At 39.4% G+C, this 25646-nt stretch overlaps 1 protein-coding gene across 6 annotated transcripts in view; it reads right to left on the bottom strand.

Annotated features, from left to right (window-relative positions):
* LOC124146934 (ras and EF-hand domain-containing protein-like) overlaps positions 1–25226 on the bottom strand; it is a 64616-nt gene extending 39390 nt beyond the window's left edge. For 3 of the 6 annotated variants that reach the window (XM_046517503.2, XM_046517507.2, XM_046517510.2), the window contains exon 1: positions 10316–10508. The gene's annotated coding sequence lies outside the window, so the exon portion shown is untranslated. Of the gene's footprint in view, positions 1–10315; positions 10509–16723; positions 16785–24909 lie in introns of those variants that run through there. The other 3 variants (XM_046517504.2, XM_046517505.2, XM_046517509.2) reach the window with 3 other exon arrangements.
* Positions 25227–25646: the final 420 nt, after the last annotated feature.

The following is a 25646-nucleotide window of genomic DNA, read 5'->3' as shown; positions in this document are numbered from 1 at the left end:
CTCTGACATCCCTGCCTGTCTCACTTTGACATCCCTGCCTGTCTCACTCTGACATCCCTGCCTGTCTCACTCTGACATCCCTGCCTGCCTCACTCTGACATCCCTGCCCGTCTTACTCTTAAATCCCTATCCGTCTTACTCTGAAATCCCTGCCTGTCTTACTCTGAAATCTCTACCTGTCTCACTCTGACATCTCTGCCAGTCTCATTCTGAAATAGCTGCCTGTCTCACTCTGAAATCCCTGCCTGTCTCACTCTGAAATCCCTGCCTGTCTTACTCTGAAACCCCTGCCTGTCTCATTCTGAAATCCCTGCCTGTCTCACTCTGAAATGCCTGTCTGCCTTACTCTGAAATCCCTGCCTGTCTCATTCTGAAATCCCTGCCTGTCTCATTCTGAAATCCCTGCCTGTCTCACTTTGAAATGCCTGCCTGCCTTACTCTGAAATTCTTTTCAGTAATTCTCACTGAACCTTGTAATTTATGCTTCGTGTCGATTGGCGAGGATGTACCAATTGTTTCAGTGTTTTCATTGTTTACGAAGAGGCCTATAGCAACATGACGTCATTTAAACGCATTGTCGCAAATAATTGAAGATGACGTCATCCATTGTTCATGACGTCATGACGATTTTATGTGACGTCCTTCCAACAACAGTGAGTAACTGAGCTGATCAGGAAACCCACATTTTTCTACATTTGACTCAGAATGTACACTATGGCTAAAATAAAGAACAACTGATTCGCAACTCGGTTTAGCGGATTATCTGACCCTCGTGAATTAATCGTCGACAAGGTTGGAACTTACCCGATTAATTCACGAGGGCCAGATAATCCTTTAATCCGAGTTGCGAGTCAGTTACTTTCTCATAAACGATATCAGTGACATTACAACCTATCTCTTATTTGGATGCTTCCACACAGAACGTTATCTCATTGATTAACGACACTCCGCTGTATATACATTACATTACATTACATTACATTACATTAAATTGTATTCTGGTTCACGCTTTCTAATAGACCGCATTATCTTCAAACACCTATAAATCAAACAATAAATGGAATATAAAATATGTTTTCCGAAATAAAATCATTCGAAACATTAATACAATATAGGTACATAAATGTTTGTCCAGCATAGTTCAAGTATAATTACAATCGATCTTACAATAGCATATACCTAATGTTTCATCAGTATTAAGGGGACATGGGTGGCCCAGTCGTCTAAGGCGCCGCGATTCGCTGTACAGAGTTGCGTCCCCTGGACACGCCAGAAACCTATGATTGTGGGTTCGAATCCTGGTTCGCCCCGATTATGTTTCTAGGTTTGTCAGCACCATACCCGTGCTCGTGGGTTTCACCAAAGTGGTAAACGTCTGAGACCTGCATCACTTCGGGCTTTCCCCAAACATTAAATTGACACGCCGCGATATAACTGGAACACTGTTAAAAGCGGCGTTAAACACAACTCACTCACAGCTGATCAGTTCTTGCACGACACTACATATGTCTCGTGCTGGTTAGGATATGGTCGATAACAAACGACAAGCACCCAGTGATAAATTTGTGGCAGTGAACTTGAAATAACAGCACATAAACTAAATGTTTTTTATTGACATATAAATATGTCGATGACACCAGTAATAAAATTAATAACATATAGTTATTCATGAATTTTGAATGGTTACAGTGCATTTTGTCGCCCCTTCGAGCGGCGTTTCAGCTTAATGTGTTGGAAAAGCCTAAGGTGGAAACCCTGAGGCATTAAGTGCTTAAAACTATTTATACCATTGTAATGTATGTTATAGCAATATGTATATTTGTCCTAAATAAACAAGATTACTTTAATTTATATTAAAATGTATTATGTATACTAACATACAGCAGATCCAAATAATTTAACTGTACACTGTTTGTCCTCAAGCAGAAAAGTAGTTTGACATTAAAAATGTTATAGAGATTTCGAAAGAAAAAAATCACCGCATCGTATGTCCACCAAATATGAAAACGTGTTTTATCAATATTTGACGTTCTTCATTAAATCAATTGATTAATATGATATGGATAGCAGTTACAAGATTAGAACTTGAGTTTGGCAATCCACAGACGTCATCGTGTTTAGCCTTGAGACATCTGACAAGTTATGAATGAACATGACTTATGATTGATGGCCACAGCAATGCATCTGATAGGCTTGTCGGTAATGACGTCGTTAACCGTGTTACCCGGATGTTCCTAACAAATGGGGATAGTACATTTCACGTGAAACCCTTGAATTCAAGGTCATGACTTGTTTCTCCTGTTTAAATGCATGGGAGTAGAATAAAATGTAACTGATGTTTTCGTAATGCTACTTTGATATGTGTTAGCTCAACATATATTTAACTATGATATAACAGTGTTGATAAGGACCTTAATATACTGAAAGAGAGTGAGTGAGGTTTAAAGCTGCTTTGAACAGAAAAATAAAATTCTAGGTAAAATAAGTATACACCAATTTTTGATGGTGGCTAAAAACGAAACAAAAAAGATATGGTTATTCGATGGTGATGTTTTTGATACCTGTATTATAGTTGTGTTTTGGACCATACGTTTGCAGTGTTGGGACGAATCTTTTCAGCCTAGTGACGTTCTTATAACGTTTATAATTCTTCAGTCAAACGCAATTTCAAGTGTATACTTTGGTTTGCCTGGCAGTTTAGTTATATCACGGTAAAGTCGCTGGTCGTAGAGTGAACGAATTTGGTGAAACCCAGAAAGGTTATGATGCTTACATACCAATGGTCATGACCAGGGACAATTTGGGATTTGAACCCATGGTAGGCGGATCCGGGTACGCTAAGGGATGCATTGCATCGCATTAGACCACTGAGCCATGTCAACGTTAAACGTGTCTTCTCTGCATATAGTTTTGTTTCTAGATTGAGGGGGGCACGGGTGGAACAGTCGTCTAAGGCGCCGCGTTTCGCTGTGAAGAGTTGCACGCCAGAAACCTATGATTGTGGGTTCGAATCCAGGTTCGCCACGATTATGTTTCTAGGTTTGTCTGCACCATACCCGTGCTCGTGGATTTCACCGAAGTGGTAAACGTCTGAGACCTGCATCACTACGGGCTTTGCTCCTACCTCAAGCTGACATGCCGTGACTCGAATACCGTTAAAAGCGGCGTTAAACCCAACTCACTCATTCATTATAGATTGAGCTATGGTGTGGTTGTACATTCTGTTTGTGTACACTGGCCCACTGGGAATACCAGATGGTCATATCAGTCAGTGAGTGAGTTGGGTTTAACGCCGCTTTGAACAGTATTCCAGTTATATCACAGCGTGTCAGCTTATTGTGGGAGGAAAGCCTGAAGCGTTTTACCATGTCTTAGACGTTTATAACCCATGAGCACGGGTATGGAGCTGAAAAACCCGGAAACATAATCGGGGCGAACCGGGATTCGAACCCACAATCAATTTGTACGGCGTCGCAAACTCACTAATTTCGGCACGAGTTATTTCATATGAAATTAAAATGAAATTTGTCAACTTTGTGTTAATACAGCCTAACAATAAGATTACATCTTTGAGCCATTTCATTTCTTCCATGAATATGTCAGTGCCTATCCAAACGTTATTTCTGGATAGGTTGGGCCTCACCATGAAAACAGGTCGGGCGTGGGCGTGGTTTCAGTGACACATGACCTCCTTTACATTGGGAACATACGCCCGATAATGAAACTATATTTGACCCTTTATCTCCGAGTGTGTTCAAAATAATTATTTGGATAAAGATTTTACCAAAGCTGTCACTCAAACCAAACTAGAGATATAAGTCGGGCATGTTTCTGTTGCCGACACGTTTCACATGCAAGGTCCATCGCTACACATGCGATCGTTAATCTTCATGCAGTGTGTTGCGTGGACAATCGCCCCATACGCCCACTGAAGGAAATGAGACTGTCCTTGTGCGAGGTGCTGTCTTCACTCTGTGATAGACTGGCCTTGTATGACGTTAGATAACAGAGGAATGGTTATCGTATGTTGAACTCGCCAATTTCATATGCTTCTGAATTGGTTTATACGTCAACATAAAGCGCCACAGCCCAAAACTGACCGCACATGTAACCCCATAGTATGTCATGGAGACCCTTATACAAATATATCCAATACAGCCCATGGAAGTCTATAATGTTTGGCAAGTCTAGATTACTGAAGTATTCTGAAAATGAAGAGATTCTCTAGGATCCATACATGATACATTAAAGTAGTTAGAACACATCGAAATGGCCCCTATTGTTTTGTTTCCTTGCATACATGACACGTTAAAGTAATTAGAACACATCGAAATGACCCCTATTGTTTTGTTTCCTTGCATACATGACACGTTAAAGTAATTAGAACACATCAAAATGGCCCCTATTGTTTTGTTTCCTTGCATACATAATACATTAAAGTAATTAGAACCCATCGCAATGGGCCCTATTGTTTTGTTTCCTGACATACATGATACGTTAAAGTAATTAGAACACATCGAAATGGGCCCTATTGTTTTGTTTCCTGGCATACATGATACGTTAAAGTAATTAGAACACATCGAAATGGGCCCTTCTGTTTGTTTTGTTTCCTTGCATACATAATACATTAAAGTAATTAGAACCCATCGCAATGGGCCCTATTGTTTTGTTTCCTGGCATACATGATACGTTAAAGTAATTAGAACACATCGAAATGGGCCCTATTGTTTTGTTTCCTTGCATACATGACACGTTAAAGTAATTAGAACACATCGAAATGGGCCCTATTGTTTTGTTCCCTTGCATACATGCTATATTAGAGTATTTAGAACACATCGAAATGGCCGCTACTGTTTGTTTTGTTTCTGGCATACATGATACATTAAAGTTATTAGAACATATCGAAATGGGCCCTATTGTTTTGTTTCCTTGCATGCATAATACATTAAAGTAATTAGAACTCATCTAAATTGGCCCGACTGTTTTGTTTCTGGCATACATGCTATATTAAAGTATTTAGAACACATCGAAATGGCCGCTACTGTTTGTTTTGTTTCTCGCATACATGATACATTAAAGTAATTAGAACACATCGAAATGGGCCCCATTGTTTTGTTTCCTTGCATACATGATACATTAAAGTAATCAGAACACATCGAAATGGGCCCCATTGTTTTGTTTCCTTGCATACATGATACATTAAAGTAATTAGAACACATCGAAATGGGCCCCATTGTTTTGTTTCCTTGCATAAATGATACATTAAAGTAATTAGAACACATCGAAATGGGCCCCATTGTTTTGTTTCCTTGCATACATGATACATTAAAGTAATTAGAACACATCGAAATGGGCCCCATTGTTTTGTTTCCTTGCATACATGATACATTAAAGTAATTAGAACACTTGGAAATGGGCCCTATTGTTGTATCCTTGCATACATGATACATTAAAGTAATCAGAACACTTGGAAATGGGCCCTATTGTTTTGTTTCCTTGCATACATGATACATTAAAGTAATTAGAACACATCGAAATGGGCCCCATTGTTTTGTTTCCTTGCATACATGATACATTAAAGTAATTAGAACACTTGGAAATGGGCCCTATTGTTGTATCCTTGCATACATGATACATTAAAGTAATCAGAACACTTGGAAATGGGCCCTATTGTTTTGTTTCCTTGCATACATGATACATTAAAGTAATTAGAACACATCGAAATGGGCCCCATTGTTTTGTTTCCTTGCATACATGATACATTAAAGTAATTAGAACACTTGGAAATGGGCCCTATTGTTGTATCCTTGCATACATGATACATTAAAGTAATCAGAACACTTGGAAATGGGCCCTATTGTTTTGTTTCCTTGCATACATGATACATTAAAGTATTTAGAACACATCGAAATGGCCGCTACTGTTTGTTTTGTTTCTCGCATACATGATACATTAAAGTAATCAGAACACTTGGAAATGGGCCCCATTGTTTTGTTTCCTTGCATACATGATACATTAAAGTAATTAGAACACATCGAAATGGGCCCCATTGTTTTGTTTCCTTGCATACATGATACATTAAAGTAATCAGAACACTTGGAAATGGGCCCTATTGTTTTGTTTCCTTGCATACATGATACATTAAAGTAATTAGAACACATCGAAATGGGCCCCATTGTTTTGTTTCCTTGCATACATGACACATTAAAGTAATCAGAACACTTGGAAATGGGCCCTATTGTTTTGTTTCCTTGCATACATGACACATTAAAGTAATCAGAACACTTGGAAATGACCCCTATCGTTTGGTTCTCTTGTATGCACGATGCATTATAGTAATTAGGCCACATAGTAGCGATCTGAAATGGATTTGTTTTGTTTTTGTAGCACGATGTATCTAAGATTAATGACACATCGAAATGACCCATAATGAATTGGGTTTTTTTGTATGCATGATACATTAAAAAATTATCACACATAGAAATGGACCCCAATGAACTGGTTCCTTTTATGTACGATACATTGAAAACTTTGATCATGCATCGAACGTGATCATACAGTATCTGCTTCGAATGCAAAATCCATGGAGTAGTGAATAGTTCAAGGACATTGTACGGATGTAGCTTAATTCAAGCTCATACAGACATAACCCAATACGTGCTGCATCTGTTGCAGTGACTAGAATACTACAAGAGTACTACTCGTACATTCTTTGCCGAACATAAGTCCCGGAGCAATAATATAACATTTTCACAAAGTTATAAAAACGAGATTAACGGGCTTTTAATTCTGAAAACGTACAAGACATTATTCTAGTGCAATGAAACTGCTAGGGACAGGGGATCGTTTTGCAAATGTAACGTTAACGTGTGGGCATAATCCTTAGATCTGCGCTCCGTTTGTGTCGAACCACAGATAACCCGATATACATCTTTAAAACATTTGATGTGGCTTTATGAACGGGGATGCTTTGAAAAAACACGTATCGGGTTTATCTTGTAGGAAAGCGCGATGTGACGTAAGTTGTGACGTTTACCTTGACGAGCCCCGTGGGTATGGCTATGGATCTGTCAGATCATAATCAATGAAACCTGGGATCCAAACCAATTGTCAGCGGGTCCTGGCAGCTAATATACGGACCGCAATTCTGCACAGTTGAGTGAGGAGGCACCTATGACAACTGGGCTACATTTGACCCGTTTGGCATGTAGTACTATATGTGACACTACATGTGAAAACCCTTTAAGAACGAGGAATAAATTCTGATGTGATTTTGTCACTATGTAGTGAGAAGAATTGACATGAAATCAAGGCCATTAATCGGTGTACTCCATGGATGGAACACATGAATCCTCATATGGAAATTTTCGAAGATTAGATGGAAGACATAGACCTTCAGATGCATGAATCTTAAGATGGAAGCCTTGGGACAGCAGATGGAACAAGTGAATCTTCAGAAGAACTCATGGATCTTCAGATGGAACATATGAATCTTCTGATGGAACACATGAATCTTCAGATGCAACACACGAATCTTCAGATGGAAAAATTGGACCATCAGATGGAACGCATGGACATTCAAATGGAACATTGACCTTCAGATGGAATAGATGGACATTTAAATGGAACAATGGGCCTTCAGATGGAACACATGGACATTCAAATGGAACAATGGACCTTCAGATGGAACAATGGGCCTTCAGATGGAACAATGGACCTTCAGATGGAACAATGGACATTCAGATGGAACAATGGACCCTCAGATGGAACACATGGACCTTCAGATGGAACAATGGGCCTTCAGATGGAACACATGGACCTTCAGATGGAACAATTGACATTCAGATGGAACAATGGACCTTCAGATGGAACACATGGACCTTCAGATGGAACAATGGACATTCAGATGGAACACATGGACCTTCAGATGGAACAATGGACATTCAGATGGAACAATGGACCTTCAGATGGAACAATGGACATTCAGATGGAACACATGGACCTTCAGATGGAACACATGGACCTTCAGATGGAACACATGGACATTCAGATGGAACACATGGACATTCAGATGGAACAATGGACCTTCAGATGGAACAATGGACCTTCAGATGGAACAATGGACCTTCAGATGGAACACATGGACATTCAGATGGAACACATGGACCTTCAAATGGAACAATGGACCTTCAGATGGAACATATGGACCGTGGTGAGTAGTTTCTCAAAGTACATTTCTGCCTCGTAGTTCGAATGCTGGGATTCTAATCACTCTATACTTTACAGACAATACAAGCCAACTTTCACAAAGAGTTCACCTTAGGAATCCGGCAATATATCAGCAATATTCCAGCCCTGACATTGAAGCATGTACACAACATGGACACTGGGACAGGCAAGGCAGTGGTTGCTAACACGGTCAACAAAGGCCCCATGCCAGATACCCTGACTGTAGCGCTCCATCAACAATGTTGGGAGTGAGCGATATTGCGTGCTGCCGAAACCAGTGACGATATTGAGAAAACAGTGATGACTTGCAGGTTTACATATCACACATATATCATGGTACATAAATTATCTGACAGTTTAGCATATCGGAAATGGGGTATCTGGTCTGGGAAACCATAGACAGACATTTCAACAAAAGGGTTGTTATTTTTCTTGTGATCAGGCAAATGAGTTAACACGTTCACAATGAGTAAGTATAGGGTATTTTTATATACAGTCCCGGCTATGATCTACAATGGGCTTTTATATGGAATTCTTTGACAGACCACCAGAATAAAAAGTCAACGATGAGCTTGTATATGGCGTTCCTGAGCGGCCTTCCGGGTTAACACTCTGAGCTATTATGTGATACCACATTTCAGACAAACAGGTTCACACATCAACGATGAGCTAAATATATGACTCTTTTTGACAGACAGATCGGTTAAATTATTAACGACGAGTGGATATATGACCCTCTTTTACAGACAAAACGGATTACGTATCAATGATGGGTGAATATATGACCCTCTTTGGCACACAAATTGGTTAACATGTCAACGATAAGTGAATATATGACACTCCCTGACAGACAAACAGGTTAAAATATCAACGATGACTTAATGTATGTCATTCTTTTTAATATATTGCAGGAGCTCCAATGTAGAGACCGGCGATCTCCATCTACGATGCTTTGCCTTTGTTTGTTTTCTGGCCACATAGACACGGGAAGTCAAAGCTTTAATGACATTACATTCGAGAAGCCGGCATAAGTGTGTTAGCCATGCACTATAGGTTTAACATAGTTCAGTAAACACTGGTTCTATAACGATGCCAATAGTACTTTGCGAGAATTATTCAAGAAATGGCTCACCTATCCAAAACATACAATACAATTTTATTCATCTGTACGTATAAAGTTTAAACTACGCAATTTCCATATCTGTCTGTTCATCAAAGGCATTGTAAACAGCAGTTTATATTAAAAATATAAATATGGTTTTATGATATCGACGATGTTTGAATAGTGGTGGAATATTAACGTCAGAACAGTGTATTCTCATGTAAGACTGCAGTGACATGTCTTTAAGACCAAGCTATAGATAGTTCGGGCTTTCCTCCCTCATTGAGCAGACACGCTCAATACACATGTAATCGAAATAATGTTCAGAGCTATATTAACCTACGTCACTCACTTTACCGTCATTCAAAAAAGTCACAATTTTCGGAGATTTAATTAACTTTGGCCAAAATATTATTCACTCACTAACTCGTTCACTCACTGATGAGCTAAAGGAATTATACTGACTTGCCCTTGGCAGGTGTTTCCTCCATCGGTAATTCCGAAATTGGTTGTATATTTACTCTGTCAGATCAGCTGTCTCTTATCGCTGCCAGGCGATGAATCATACTTTCACTACACACACAGCTACACGAAATCGACATGCAATATCTTACCTCAATATAACGCAGGTGAAACGCTCCTCATCATGTTAAAAATGAACATGCAAAATATTACATAGCATATATGAACATGAATGATTGCCACCCGCAATGTTTACACGTCAATGACATAATTCCAGGTATGACACAAGCTTCAAAGTCTCTGGCCAACAGCTGTTAAGGTAATAAAAAGACCGCATACCACATACAGAGAGCAAAGAGAAAACAAAAGGAAAAAGAAATAGGATATTTTATTGAAACTTGCAGACCATCACCAAAACAAACCCCAACCAGGACACCAGGCGTACAGAGCAAACCAGGTACGCCACACATTTTCCAATTCACCTGACAGGTAGATAAATCCCGCTACCGATTGTCAACTTACAGATATATTGTCAACGTATTCCCGGTCCGTTACGCCATTTTGCTGTGTAAGCTAGCTAGCACAGTGTGAATCTAACCAGTCCGTGGGCTGTGTGGTTTTAGGTCCCCGCTGGCTAAATCAACTTGGCTTACATGCAGTAAACGCGTTCATTTGACCCCATACGAAACCGACGTCCCACAGGCCGAATCGATAAGTTTGGGTCACGTGAGTGTGACGTCACTCGGCATATGTTCATCCGGGCACTGTCTATGACGTGGTTGTGCGACAGTTGTGTGAGGTTGTGTTGCTATTCAGATGATTACAACGCAAATGTTCCAATATGAAATTTATCAGATAACGCGTAAGTGATATTAAAATAACTGTCAATTATCTAGACACTTCAAAGCGGGGCCGACAATGACCAGCATGAAGCTACATTGGAAATTTGATGCGGTTAATATACAATTAATAATTCTACAAGTTCGTATCAATAATATAGTCAGTTATCCAGTATTAGTTTACAATTTAATGGAGGACCCGTGGGATATCTGACCTTGCAAATTAATATAGTGAAAGCTAATAATTCACCCTTAAAGCCATTTTTTAAAAGAATTTAGTGGTTGTTAAATCAATTGACACTGTATTTTACTGTCGTGGAAGCTAGTATGGTATTTCTGTTTATTTAACCAAACATTGAAAATTATAATTCGCTTTCTTCAGTTGTTTTTTTTTTTTCAGAAAATGCGAATTGTGGTGAAATATATTTCGATGACCCCTTCGTATTTTAGTAATGACACTTGTAATAGTAGCATCATCATCATCATCATCATCATCATCATCATCATCATCATCATCACCGTCGGCATAGGTTTTACATAATAAATGTATGATTGTTATGCTGATGATGATAATTACACTTGTGATGGTATTGCTGATGATGATGACGATGATGGGGAGGAGGAGGAGGAGATGATGATGATGATGATGAAGATGATGATGTTGATGATGATGATGATGATGATGATTCTGGTAGCAAAGTAACAAGCGTAGTGTTTGCTGTGCTGATGACAATAACAATCCTCATCCCAACACTGACTACAATGCGCATACATCAGCACCTATTTTTCAACCCACCATTTACGACATGTGCAGGATCGTTTTCACATTCAGCTATCACTTGATGAGCGGTATTTAACACGTGGTTGTAACGCTTTTACGTTCATATATCGTTCAGGTAATTTTATGCCGTTATTTACAACTCTGCAGTGGCGCAAGAGACGTTACCGATGTCGGTGCGTGCAACAGGTGGCTGAAGGGCGGGAGATGGTGTCCGACACGATTTGTTTGAAAGGGAATTGATCGGCCCGTCGTATGAGATACCTGACCTTTAAATACAACACGTTATTGATTAATACGCCAGCAACTACCTCCATTCCTGTCCATTTGAATACCTTACGCGATCGATTGCAATACCTGTACATACATAGCAGACTTGTTTATTGTGACAGTTTTAATTTCTTTTGATTGACAATGTCACGTAGGAAGGTAGGATGCCATGTCTGTTGGACTGGTTTGAAGGCCATTCTTACCGTAGTTCATACAATAAGGCTCCGGATCATAAATATTTTCCAAGGATATTAAAAGACCTGGTCAACCGATTGCTATCCCCTGGGGATTCCGAGTTAGGCCCCCAGCAACCTCTGCATCGCGGTCGTAAGTGGCGACTGATTCGATGGTTCGGTTGATTGTATGTCATCGAACCCCGACGATGCCCATAATGTCAATCACAGAGTGGTCTGGTCCAGAATTGATTATCTATAAACCGGGTTATATAGCTGGAATATTGCTGAGTATAAGCCATAAGCAACAAATAAACAAGACGCTGATTGCTTCAGAAGGCTTAATAACGATGTAATGATATGATGTCAAGTACGGAGGTGTGGTGAAATGAGGTGAGATGAGGTGAAATGAGGTGAAATGAGGTGAAATGGAGATTAACGTCTCGTTCATGATTATTGCACCTACGTAGCGACGTGTGTATGTGCATTCATGTATGTGTGGGTGTGTGTATATATATGTGTGTATGTGTGTTTGTGTATGTGTGTGTATGTGAGTGCCTGCTACTCTGGACTAATGTCGGTTTTACAGTACTAGCCCTCTGAGACACCACACAGATACAGTGTTCTAGAGTTTTGAAAAGCAAAGTGTTTTTATTGATTGAAAACCATCATTTCCACACGTCAACACCTAAACAACGACGTTTGTCCATTACTCGCTATTCATGAGTAAACATTGTTATGCCAATTGAATCGGGGTATCTCTTTTTCATTCTTACTGTTTGCAATATATATTTATGAGGATGCTATTGATCAAACTAGACAGATATTACTGTATGACCAGAGAATATGTATGTATATGTTTCTACATCTCATTTCTATAATTTAGATTTTCTTTAAGTAACAGCCATTTCGTTACAAAATTGAAAATGAAAACAAGTTTTGATCACTTAATGTGTGAGAGCTTTCAGAGCCTAAGGTCATTCAGATATCTATTTCCAATAACCTGACTCTCGTTCGGATGAAGAATTATTAGATTTCCAGATTTATTCATGTATGCGGAGACTTGAATCTCTTACAGTATATTCATAACCTTCCCCCCGGCGCATTTTGACTAAATCTTTAAGGATGTCATATAAATGCAATTATATGATGCGTTGCTATGGTTTGGGATTAAGGCCGTACCACACTGCGCAGCGTCGGCATAAAAAATAGAAATAGTTGTTTAGCGTAGCACTCAGTCAGTTATATTGCAGTGGTCTGTCACTAATCGCGTCCGGACAATCCAGTGATTCTTGACAAGACAATCCAGTGATGGACATCATGAGCATCGACCTACGCAATTGGGATACAAAGTCAGCGAACCTGACCACCCGATCCTGTTAGTCGCCTTTTACGGCAAGCATGGATAATTGACCAATTCTAACTCGGATCTTTACAGGGTTATGTATGCGCTATATGCCTATATGTCTGAACTGATGAAGCACTTTAGGATCGAATCATTGCGTAGATCTTTACGGATGGGGGATGGCACGGGTAGCCTAGTCTTCTAAGGCGCCGCGATTCGCTGTGCAGAGTTGCACGCCAGAAACCTATGATTGTGGGCTCGAATCCCGGTTCGCCCCGACTATGTTTCTAGGTTTGTCAACACCATTCCATTGCACGTGGGTTTCACCGAAGTGGTAAACGTCTGAGACCTGTATCACTTCGGGCTTTCCTCCCACATTAAGCTGACACGCCGTGATATAACTGGAATACTGTTAAAAGTGGCGTTAAACCCAACTCACTCACTCACTCACTCTTCACGGAAGGAGTGAGTGAATGTTGTTTAACGTCGCAGCCAATACCTAGATAATCAAGACTTTTAAGTTAAAGTTGTAATCAACATAGAAACAGCCCCGTCACACATTGCAACCACCCTGTCCTCAATTGCCAGGTGTTATGATAAGCACGGGAAGTGTACCCTGGAATCTCAACGGGATCCCTTGGAAGTTTGTTTTTTTTCTAGTTGGTCGATTAACAGAGCCTTACTACACGAAGCGGCGGTAAAATCCCCAATACTCAAATAGCATGGTACATTTAATTTGGCAAATACAGGGCCTTTTGTTTGAACATGAACCTTGAGAGTAGTATCAACATTTCGTGTTGCTTTCAAGTTAGCGACACAAAGAAACAAAGGTTATTAAAAGAAAGTTATAACGCCATTGACCTCTCTTACGTTCCTGGTCAAGGGCACATAAGGTATTGACATTCACACACGGAAATACATGTCACGTTCACTTTGACTGGTCGACAGAGACTTAACCGGATACGCCTTAGCTGATGTATTAAATTGGTATAATATATCAATAATGTTTGCTTGTATTTATTTAAACTCTTCCTGGAATTATGAACATTGTTTAATGTTATATTCTAATACTATAAGACCATGCCAGTCAGTGTCGACAATACACTAAATTTAAGTTTACAGTGCTCAGATATACTGTACGTTTATCAAAGACTGAATTATTCAAGTACTTAATTTGTACAGAATGTAAATGTATGTGGAATGTCATTAGCATTGGTATATTAAAAATTAGAACAGGTCAGATAAAAACAATACATTAAGAAAATAATAAAATCTTATGTTGGCGATATTATATCCAAAAGATTAACTGTACGGGCGCTGAGTCAACACTCAGAGAATATTTCTACACGGTTTTATTTATTAAAATATAATTTGATTTAAAACCTCCTTTTGGCATGGTCGTGCGGTTACAAATTCACATTTTAACCCAGTCTTCATTGAACCAGTTTATTTTTTCACAAAATTACCTAGCCACAGATTACTTTGTACAAAGTATTGCAGGAAGGATTGATGGTTAAATAGACATAATCAAATATAACAATAGTTCTTTCATTTTTCAATTTTTGATGCAGGCATGTTGGTTTTATTTTTGAACAGTCTGAAGCCTGATTATATTTTTCAAGAAAATTCGGGGACAATTTTTTTTCGATACAATCGCAGCCCCAGCCTGCGGACATGAAATGGTCGGTCTCTTAGCAAGGAGGAGCATACTTGATCTCTGATAATATAACGGTTCTGCCTGGAGGAGTATATCCATTTTGAAAAGAAATCGTTTTTGTCAGGTAACGGTGTGAGATTGGCAATGCGAATCCCTGTAATAAAGTTAGCCAGCATGCCAGGTCCTACCATTATGACGAATATTGTCTGGATATCTTGATTTTTATACAACGAACATTCAGAAGGAACGTGTCCACTGTCTTTACAATTACACCCCAAAAAGATATATTACATGGTACATAATCTTCCACAGCGAATTGAAAATGAAACTCACACTCTATACTGAAGCTCCCGGCGATGACAGCCTCTATGCCAGCAAACCCTCGATCAAACGACAGCGAGTAGGTGACACAGGCCTGATATTTTATATATTTCCACCATTAACGACAATAAATAAATTACCAGCAACGTTCCTTTCTTATCATTGTTAACTAAATACTACAACCCTGAACCCCGAATCACACTATGTTAACAAAGCCAATCAGTGTCATACCATCAAGAAGCATGTTCGTCCAATGTATGTCTATGTACACTACATCATTGTCAATTTCAATACCCGCCACAGCTGACTGAAATTGATTCGGGTCTGTTCCGTCGAGGTCGTTTGATAGCTGACCTTTAACCTGACCAGTAGACCATATCAGTGCGTATCATATACAAATAGGCCTATGTTCTTTTAAGACTTATGCTACACCCTAGGACTAGGCTGTAGTTTTGAAACAGTTTTCTCGGCGCTATATTTCCATGAGGATGCATTCACTTATTAGGGGGCAAAAATTCAGAATACAATGTTCGTTTGTTTATTGTTTAACGCCTCATCAGCAATATTCAAGCTATGTGACGGCATTCTGTAAATAATCTAGTCTGGACCAGATAATTCAGTGATTGACATCATGAGCATCGATCCACGCAATTGGTATACGGTGACATGCATCAACCAAGTCAGCGAGCCTGACCACCCGATCCCCTTAGTCGCCACCTACGACGAGCACGGCTGCCTTTTACGGCAAGCATGGATTGCTGAAGACCTATTCTAACCCAGATCTTCACGGGTAGAATACAATGTAGGTACCTGGGACAGTTTTATGACATTCAAATGTTTGCTGAACACTTAACCTATAGATAACGTCACAATATGGATACACCAATCAGTGTTGTCAATACATAATACTCGTGGCAGATTAAGGGCATCTGATAACAGATAATCTCGGGTATTTTCCGCACTTGATATCCCAAAATGTTTTTCACTTCCTTAAAAGAGGAGACAGATCAAGAGTCAGACTAAATACTATATTTCTTACATTTACAGTAGAGTAACTTTTTCACTTTGTCTGATTTCTCTGTGTAAAAGGTGGTGACGAGAAATATTAACATACAGGAGGTCTAACAGTTCCATACCATCTGAACCAGGCAGAATCCGATGCGAACATGGGTGATGAGTAGTATCATTTGTTTAATAAATTATTGGTTTGTTACACCAAACAAATCTTATTTACATAATGTACCAAAAGGTCCAGTAGGATAAAGCTTAAAGACTTATTCTCAACTTACGGATACTTGCAAAGAATTGTTAAATCATAAACAAGATATTTTCACGAAAACATTATCTCACTTACGTCAACTATGTATGTATGTAGTACGTATTCTGTATGGTACCTGGTTGTCATGATGTAATTAGTTCTGTATGCCTCTGATGCGTTATGCGTCAGTCCCACGGGTAATATGAGACAATAACCTATGGAAGCACAGGGATGCCACCAAACTGACAGAGTGGAGTGTAACTACAGCCCTCAACCTGGCCATACATACCACCTGCTGGAGTGTCCCTTGTCCCGTGCAGCTGTCGACGTCCTCTCCCTTTCAGTGCATATGCCAATGGGCGAGATGTGTAATGTATATATATTACAACGTAACAGCTGAGTCGCTGTAGGCTGAATAAAGTGTCACTTTACTGCATTCCATCAACATGCAGGGGGGGGGTGGGGGAATCGCGTAATACGCACTCCGTAATTTTTTTGATGAGTAAAACTCGTTCAAAACAGGCCAGTTACAAAACATATGTAATACATGTACTTACTCTCCTCAAATAGCATTCGTTCAAATTAGTTTACCTTTCGTACAACTCACTTCGTATGACTTACAATTTCCATGGCATGTCTTAGTATATCTGTCGTACAACTTAGTATATCCATTGTACGGCGTAACATCTCCTTACGTCTTACTAACGTGTTCACACAACAAAGTTCCTACTTTTACAAACATAACACCTACTATTTCCTTTAAACTTACCCTTTGTTGCACTTACATTCCCCCTTGTTACACTCACGTTTCCCTTTGTAATACTTACTTTCCCTTTTGTAATACTGAATTTCCTCTCAGTAATACTTACTTTCCCTTTTGTGATACTGAATTTCCTCTCAGTAATACTTACTTTCCTTTCATATAACACTAACTTTCATCTATGTAATATTTACTTTCCCCTTTGTTACACTTCTTTTCCTCTCTGTAATACTTACATTACTCTCTGTAATACTTACTTTCCCCTTTATTACACATATCTTCCTCTTTGTATTACTTTCTTTCCATTCGGTAATACTTATTTTCCCCTTTGTTACTCTTATTTTCCTTTTGGTTACCCCTCCTTTTCCCATTGTAAAACTTACTTTCAGCGCCTTCTGCGGGCCGCCATTTCCCTTCTGTACACATATGAATATGAATAAAAACAACATCAAAAATACCAATACAATATTATATAAGATAGCTATGCGATAAATCGCAAAGAACATAGAAGAACGAAGCGACGTTATTTTTGAGAGGAAGTGTCTAGTAAGTTGTTTCTCATAGATGTAGCCGTGCTACGCAGATAAACACAAAAGTGGGAGAGATATGACAGTCGGTATTAGGAGAAACGGTACAGATGATCGACGTGAGGATTGTGAGAATATTCGGGAAATACCAAACTTAACCCACCTGTTTGATAAATGGACTTGTCCGACATTTCCGAGGTGGAATTCCAATACTCATCATTATTAAAATTTTGGTAAATATTTTTAAAGCTTGCATATTTTATCAACATCCTTAAAGAGGCTGTACATAATATTGATATCTCATATAAGAAATAAACGACTCGTGGTCGTTGTTTATCGTACAATAAAACACTGCAGGGAGAATAAACCACTCGGGGCTCCGCCCCTGATGGTTTATTCTCTCTACAGTGTTTTATTGTACGATAAACAACTCCCAATCGTCTTCTATTTCTTAAATAGGTTTCAGATGTAAGAGAGATGCGACATAACATAATAAAAGAGTTACTGTAAAGAAAGTTCCATTGTATTTTTATCCATTATCGTCTATGATTGCACAAAAGGACACAGGTGGGGAGCTAGAAAAAACTGGTTACACCCTGATCGGTTGAATACATGGAATAAAATTGATCTGGGCGTGTGGGAATAAACTCAAAAATCGTTTGTTATGAACTCCGCGGTGATGGGTGTGTGAAGATAAACTGCATGTTTTCAACACCATGTGCGACTGTATCTCTTTTAATTATTCCTATTTATTCTATGCTATTAGCTAAATAACACAATTCACTTGCCATTAATAAAACAGTGCTGACATCCACAGTCTATCTTTATTTTTCCTCACCCCTACACCCCTACTTGATTAACAGTGAACTGTTCTGTTTTCCAATATACTTGAGGGGCGGTCGGGTAGCCTAGTGGTTAAAGCGTTCGCTCGTCACGCCGAAGACCCTGGTTCGATTCCCAACATGCGTTCAATGTGAGAAGCCCGTTTCAGGTGTCCCCCGCCGTGATATTGCTGGAATATTGATTGAATATTGCTAAAAGCGACGTAAAACTATATTCACTCATTGACTCCAATACACTTGAATATACAGTGCCGATCGGTCAACCAATACTTTCTATTCTTATTATAATTTTATATTCGACCGATCGGGATGACACCGTTTCACGTTCTATTTCACCTTCACCCCATACAAACTCAGTCACCAAGACCTTCGTCATCTAACTATCATGACCAATCGTACTGATCTGACATACCTGTAATTAACCGCCCGCATCAACAGGTATGCGCGTCAAAAATGAATCAAATTTTGTATGTACATTCTAATTCAAGCCATGTGGCCATTATAGTGGAATGTATGTCATAGAGTACACATGTTCCATCTGTGACAGCGTACAACGTTCTGTGAGCATCACTAATATGTATCTACAGTAGTGTGTGTGTACTCGCCTGTGTAGGAGGCGCACAGGCGTAGAGGTAATTTGTGCTCTTTATTGAAATTGTTCAGCGTAATGGTATATCGAGGACAACTGACCCCATTGAATGAATGATGAAATAAGTATAAAGTCAGAAGTATTGTTGGGTTGTATTCCTCTTCTATGGTTGTCTACATCTAAAGAGTGTATGTATTGGGCTGGTTTAACGGTTATGTTGATCAATAGGAGCATCTATTTTTGGTTTCCATATTTGAAATATTTGCTCGGGAGGTCGAAAAAGGCCTTGTACGGGATTTTTTTTATCATCTCAGAGTTTGATTTGGATCGTGTAGTTGATTAAAAAAATGACCATTTATCTTGGAAAAGAATACTGTTTATCATAAGGGTAAAAGAGATATCATTCTGATTTAACTGTTTTTTGCATTTTCGATTTTGACACTATAGATGTAGAATATGCGCATGAGAGAACCACTACAGAGGTACAATATACACATAAGGTAATTACTTCACAGGTACAAGATGCACGTAAGATAATTACTACACAGGTACAAGATGCACGTAAGATAATTACTACACAGGTACAAGATGCACGTAAGATAATTACTACACAGGTACAAGATGCACGTAAGATAATTACTACACAGGTACAAGATGCACGTAAGATAATTCCTACACAGGTACAAGATGCACATAAGATAATTACTACACAGGTACACGATACACGTAAGATAATTACTACACAGGTACAAGATGCACGTAAGATAATTACTACACAGGTACAAGATACACGTAAGATAATTACTACACAGGTGCAAGATGCATGTAAGATAATTACTACACAGGTACAAGATGCACATAAGATAATTACTACACAGGTACAAGATGCACGTAAGATAATTACTACACAGGTACAAGATGCATGTAAGATAATTACGACACAGGTACAAGATACACATAAGATAATTACTACACATGTGCAAGATGCACGTAAGATAATTACTACACAGGTACAAGATGCACGTAAGATAATTACTACACAGGTACAAGATGCACGTAAGATAATTACTACACAGGTGCAAGATGCATGTAAGATAATTACTACACAGGTACAAGATGCACGTAAGATAATTACTACACAGGTGCAAGATGCACGTAAGATAATTACTACACAGGTACAAGATGCACGTAAGATGATTACTACACAGGTACAAGATGCACGTAAGATAATTACTACACAGGTACAAGATGCACGTAAGATAATTACTACACAGGTACAAGATGCACGTAAGATAATTACTACACAGGTACAAGATGCACGTACGGGAACTACTTCTTCTCTTTAGAATTCTGGGAAAGAACTGGCCCCGTGAGAAGCTTGTCAAAAATAGTCTATTAAAAGGGACATTTGGTGGTCAGGCTTTGTGGCTTGGCTGACTGCATGTAATCGCACCCCGATAGTTTGGGACACAGATCAAGCCATCAGCCACTGGAAGTCTGGCGTAAATAGACAACATTCACCTCTTACTTCACTTCCCCTTTCATTCCTCAATATAAGGTGAAGCCACGCCCACCCTACTACAACCTTACCATAGTCAACTCCATTAGGGCCCACCCATATAAAATACGTCTTGAGATCATGTAAGTGTCCTGTCTGCGTTTACTGACAATCACTCAGCTCTGAAGAACATGTCTGACACAGGCTTAAAGTGTGGACCGGCTCCTTGGTCTAGTGGTAGAGCGCCCGGGGAGAGAAAGGTCCCAAGGTCCCCGGCCGCGTCATACCAAAAGTCGTTTATGGTATTTGTTGTTAGCCTGCCTGGCGCTCGGCATTAAGAGGCTAAAACAAGGACAGGTCGGCTCGGAGTCAGTGTACTGTATCTGTACGTTACTGTATATTCGTGTTAATCTGCGGCATGGTATCTTAGTGGGCTAGCACTTTAAAATCGGCATTAGTCCGAACACGGATAGGTTATATAGGTCCATGGTCCGAACAAGCAGAAACAGACACACACACGTGCATGCATAGTTTATGAGTGCAATAATCTTGAACGCCACGTTGGACCCCATTTCACCTCTTACAGCGGGTCTCAGTTTACTGACAGGCACTCAGCTCTGTATATCACTCACTGTAATGGACCGCCTCCGTGGCCTGGTGGTATAGCGTCAGCCCGGAGAGCGGAAGGTACGGGGTTCGATTCCCGGCCGCGTTATACCAAAAGACGTTAAAAGATGGTACTTGTTGTTATCCTGTCTGACGCTCGGCATCAAGGGGCTAAAACAAGGACTGGTCGGCTCGGAGTCAGTATACTGTGTCTGAGTGGGGTATCTCAGTGGGCTAGTACTATAAATCGGCATCAGTCCGGACTAGTACAATCACGCCCGGGGAAGTACAATCAACGCCCGGGGAGCGCACGTGCATGCAGGTCGCTATATAAGTGTATATGTGTATAAGTGTATATATACGCGACGTTAAACCCCATTTCACCTCACCTTCACCTCATGGTAATGAATTGTAGAACAATTGTAGAACATGTCTGACACAGACTTAAATGGGATTCCATTTACTTAAGAAATAGACGTTGAGTGAGAGTTGTTCATCGTACAATAAAACACTGCAGGGAGAATAAACCATGAGGGGCGCAGCCTGCCACTCGTCGTTTATTTCTTATTTGAGATATCAACATTTTGTACAGGTGGGGGGGTAACTTTGGTATTCTCACAATGCTGTCCAGCCATATCTGTGGGGAACACTTACTTGACACTTCCCTCTCAAAAACAACGTCGTCCAATTTATTACTTGTCCGTAAAGAGACACCTGTTTAATAACATACTGCTGTATTACACATTGTACAATACCAACACGCGTTCTTATGTACTGTCGGAACAAGTTTTACGAACAAAATAATATTGAAAGCTCTCAACAACCCTTGGCTTATTCAACGACATTGCGTGTGGAGATGATAGATCACTGAGAGGAGCTTATGCACACTCGATGACCCCAGCAACCTTCTTGCTAGGGTGACGTCACATGTCATTGTTTCGCCGATGGATCTTGCAACAAAATTCCACAAATTACGTCATCGGGAATTGTGACGTTATTGTACGTTTAGTATTCTATATTTATTACTTGCCCGTGAAGAGATCACCCGTTTAATAAACATACAGCTGTATTACACATTGTGTAATACCAAAACGCGTGCTTGTGTACTCTCGGAACACCTTTCACGAACAAATATTGAAAGCTCTCAACATCTCTATGCTTATTCAAAGACATTGCGTGTGGAGTTGATAGATCATTGAGAGGAGCTTATGCACACTCGATGACCCCAGCAATCTTGCTGCTAGGGTGACGTCACATGGCATGGTATTGTGACGTTATTGTAAAGTTTGAGGTACAAGGCCCGTTCCACAAGGCGATCGTATTGTAGCGCAACGACAGTCATTAGTCTAAGTTAAAGTATGTGAGTTGCGATAGTCTTAGCCCTACGATAATTTTGTGAATTCTAAAGGTGGACCGTTGTATGGTATTAAATTCATACCTTTCAACTTTTGACGTGTTTGAAGTATTATTCTGTTAAACTCAATTGGACTATGCCGTGGATCGTGTAGGTGTCAGCCTATTCATACTCAACAGTATAATTCTAGAAACGTTGTAAATGGCAAGTAATAAATAAAATACTAAACTCGCTCCCGTGTAATACCAATTTTATGAAACTCGTGAATAGTTGTGGTATCTGACTCACTTTCGCTCGTCAGATACCAGAACTATTCACTCGTTTCATAAAATTGGTATTACACGGGAGCTCGTTTAGTATTCTATATTTATGACGTCATCAAGATGCGAGTGCATGTTCGAATCTCCAGAAATGACGTCATGGTAGAACAATGTTTTATCGTGAAATAAACCACGCTTCGTTCTTCATTCTTTGTTGCGATCTTATATTGACAGTTACTCAACCCAGTAGATCAATCATTGTAATGAATTTTATCTCACCCAGCTCTGTATTTCAGTCACTGTAATGAATTGTATTTACCAGCACTAACATGTGATATTATATTCATTTGATATGATATTAGATAATTACTTGCTATTATTGTATAATTTACATCAACAAACGTCTTTTATCCCCACCCCGCTTTAGTTTGTTGGGTATTGTTCTTGTTTTGATTCAGTTTGGATTCGTGTTTAACCTGTGATGTGTATGAGAAATAAACTGTGCGCTTTAAGCTGAGCTGAATGTATAACGTAAACTGTCTACTCATGAATGGTTGCACAGCAGTGTACACATCGCTGCTCTCTACGCATAACAACTGTACTTTATATTACTCCAGGTACAACACTTACACTACACACTCTGACAATCGGGACATATGACAACCTGAAGCTCAACTTTTGCCTTAACTCAGCTGGTATGTATGCATATGTAGGTAGGTCACAGACACGTATATATGTTCCCGCTATCGCACCTGCACGGGCAAACTAAATGTCCAAATGAACATGTATTAATATATCATATTATATATTACCATGAACATACCACCATGAACATAAACATATCATGAACATATCATCATAGACATATCATGAACATGAACATATCCACATAGATGTATCATGAACATGAACATATCATCATAGCCATATCATGAACTTGAACATATCATCATCGACATATCATGAACATGAACATATCATGAACATGAACATATTATCATCGACATATCATGAACATGAACATATCATTGACATATCATGAACATGAACATACCATTGACATATCATGAACATGAACATATCAGCATAGACATATCATGAACATGTCATCATAGACTTATCATGAACATGAACATATAGTTATATCAAGAACATATCATCATCGACATCATGAACATGAGCATATCATCATTAACATATCATGAACATGAACATATCATCATTGACATATTATGAACATGAACATATCATCATAGACATATCGTGAACATATCATCATCGACATATCATGAACATGAACATGTCATCATAGACTTATCATGAACATGAAAATATCATAGACATATCAAGAACATATCATTATCGACATCATGAACATGAGCATATCATCATTAACATATCATGAACATGAACATCATCATTGACATATCATGAACATGAACATATCATCATAGACATATCATGAACATATCATCGTTGACATATCATGAACTAACATATTTTCTTCGACATATCGCCATGAACATATCATCGACTTATTATGAATATGAACATATCATAAAAATGAACATATCACCATGAACACATCATCATGAACATATCATGAACATATCATCAGCAAATCTGATAGCTAAATCCAAGGGCAGCCACTCTTCTTATGAAGAGAAGTGAGGCGGTAAAGGGATGTCTACCATGCACCAATAACCGTATCTACACAATCATGACAGTCCAAGTATGTAAGAGGCTAGATCAACGGCCAGTAAATGCAGTAAACAGTAAATGCACTGTTCTTGTTCTGTCGGTAGCAAACATTACAATATAGTTAAAAAGTAAGTCGCTATTCCCACTGTCACTGTGATTTAGAAATCCCTTACAAATACCTACTATGTTGAGGGCATATAACCTTGAATCGCCAGGTATACTATCGGCCTATCACGCTAGACAACATTCCATTGTAGTAACAATCCTCACGGAGTATAGGTGTATAGTGCGTTTGTTGACACACATATCTACCTATAGAAACAAAAGTCTGTACTTACAGTTAGACTCGGCACACACGGGGACACATCATCTCAACTGCGTCTCCGCCCACAACAGCAACATCCCCAACTGTCGTACGCGTCCTTCGCGCACGCTGTGTGTAAACGGCGAGAGACATGTCCGCCGGCTAACTACACTGTCTCATTGTGTCCGCGCTTCTGAAGTTACATCTGTCAGTGTCAGATATACATGGTATGTCACAGCCAGAGGTATGCCGTGGTGTGAAGACTTCTACATACCCGTATGCCGCTCACATATGCCTTGCTTTTCGTAAGAGAGAGGCAAATTTTGTCAATGTTTCACGCTTCTTCAATCGTGCTCTGAACGTCATGGTTAAGTACACATTGTGAAAAGCGGTGTCAACCACTGGTGAACGGGCCTACCCGTGATGTGTTCGGTCGTTCATTGGGATTGTAAACCCCAGGGCTAATTGCCAATAGTTCTTTGTATATCTTCTTGTTATTTTCACACGGGATATAACAAGCCAGTGAAACGCGCTAATTGTGGTCGCGTTATTGACGTGGCTTGTTTCTTCTCGAGGTTAAGTTCATGAGTAAACACTTCAGTAACTCGTTTATTCGTTCGTTCGTTCGTTCGTTCGTTCGTTCGTTCATTCATTCATTCATGTTTATCTTACAAATATTTTTAAGAGGAAATACGACACAATGAGTCTATTATTGTGCATCCTAAATCAAATCAAAATACGTCTCATATTGAACTTTGACATCTAAATGAC

The sequence above is a fragment of the Haliotis rufescens genome, unplaced genomic scaffold, assembly GCF_023055435.1.
Source record: "Haliotis rufescens isolate VD_foot unplaced genomic scaffold, xgHalRufe1.0.p SCAF_6, whole genome shotgun sequence".
Taxonomy (NCBI): Eukaryota; Metazoa; Mollusca; class Gastropoda; order Lepetellida; family Haliotidae; genus Haliotis; species Haliotis rufescens.
This window is presented reverse-complemented; position numbering and strand designations above follow the sequence as displayed.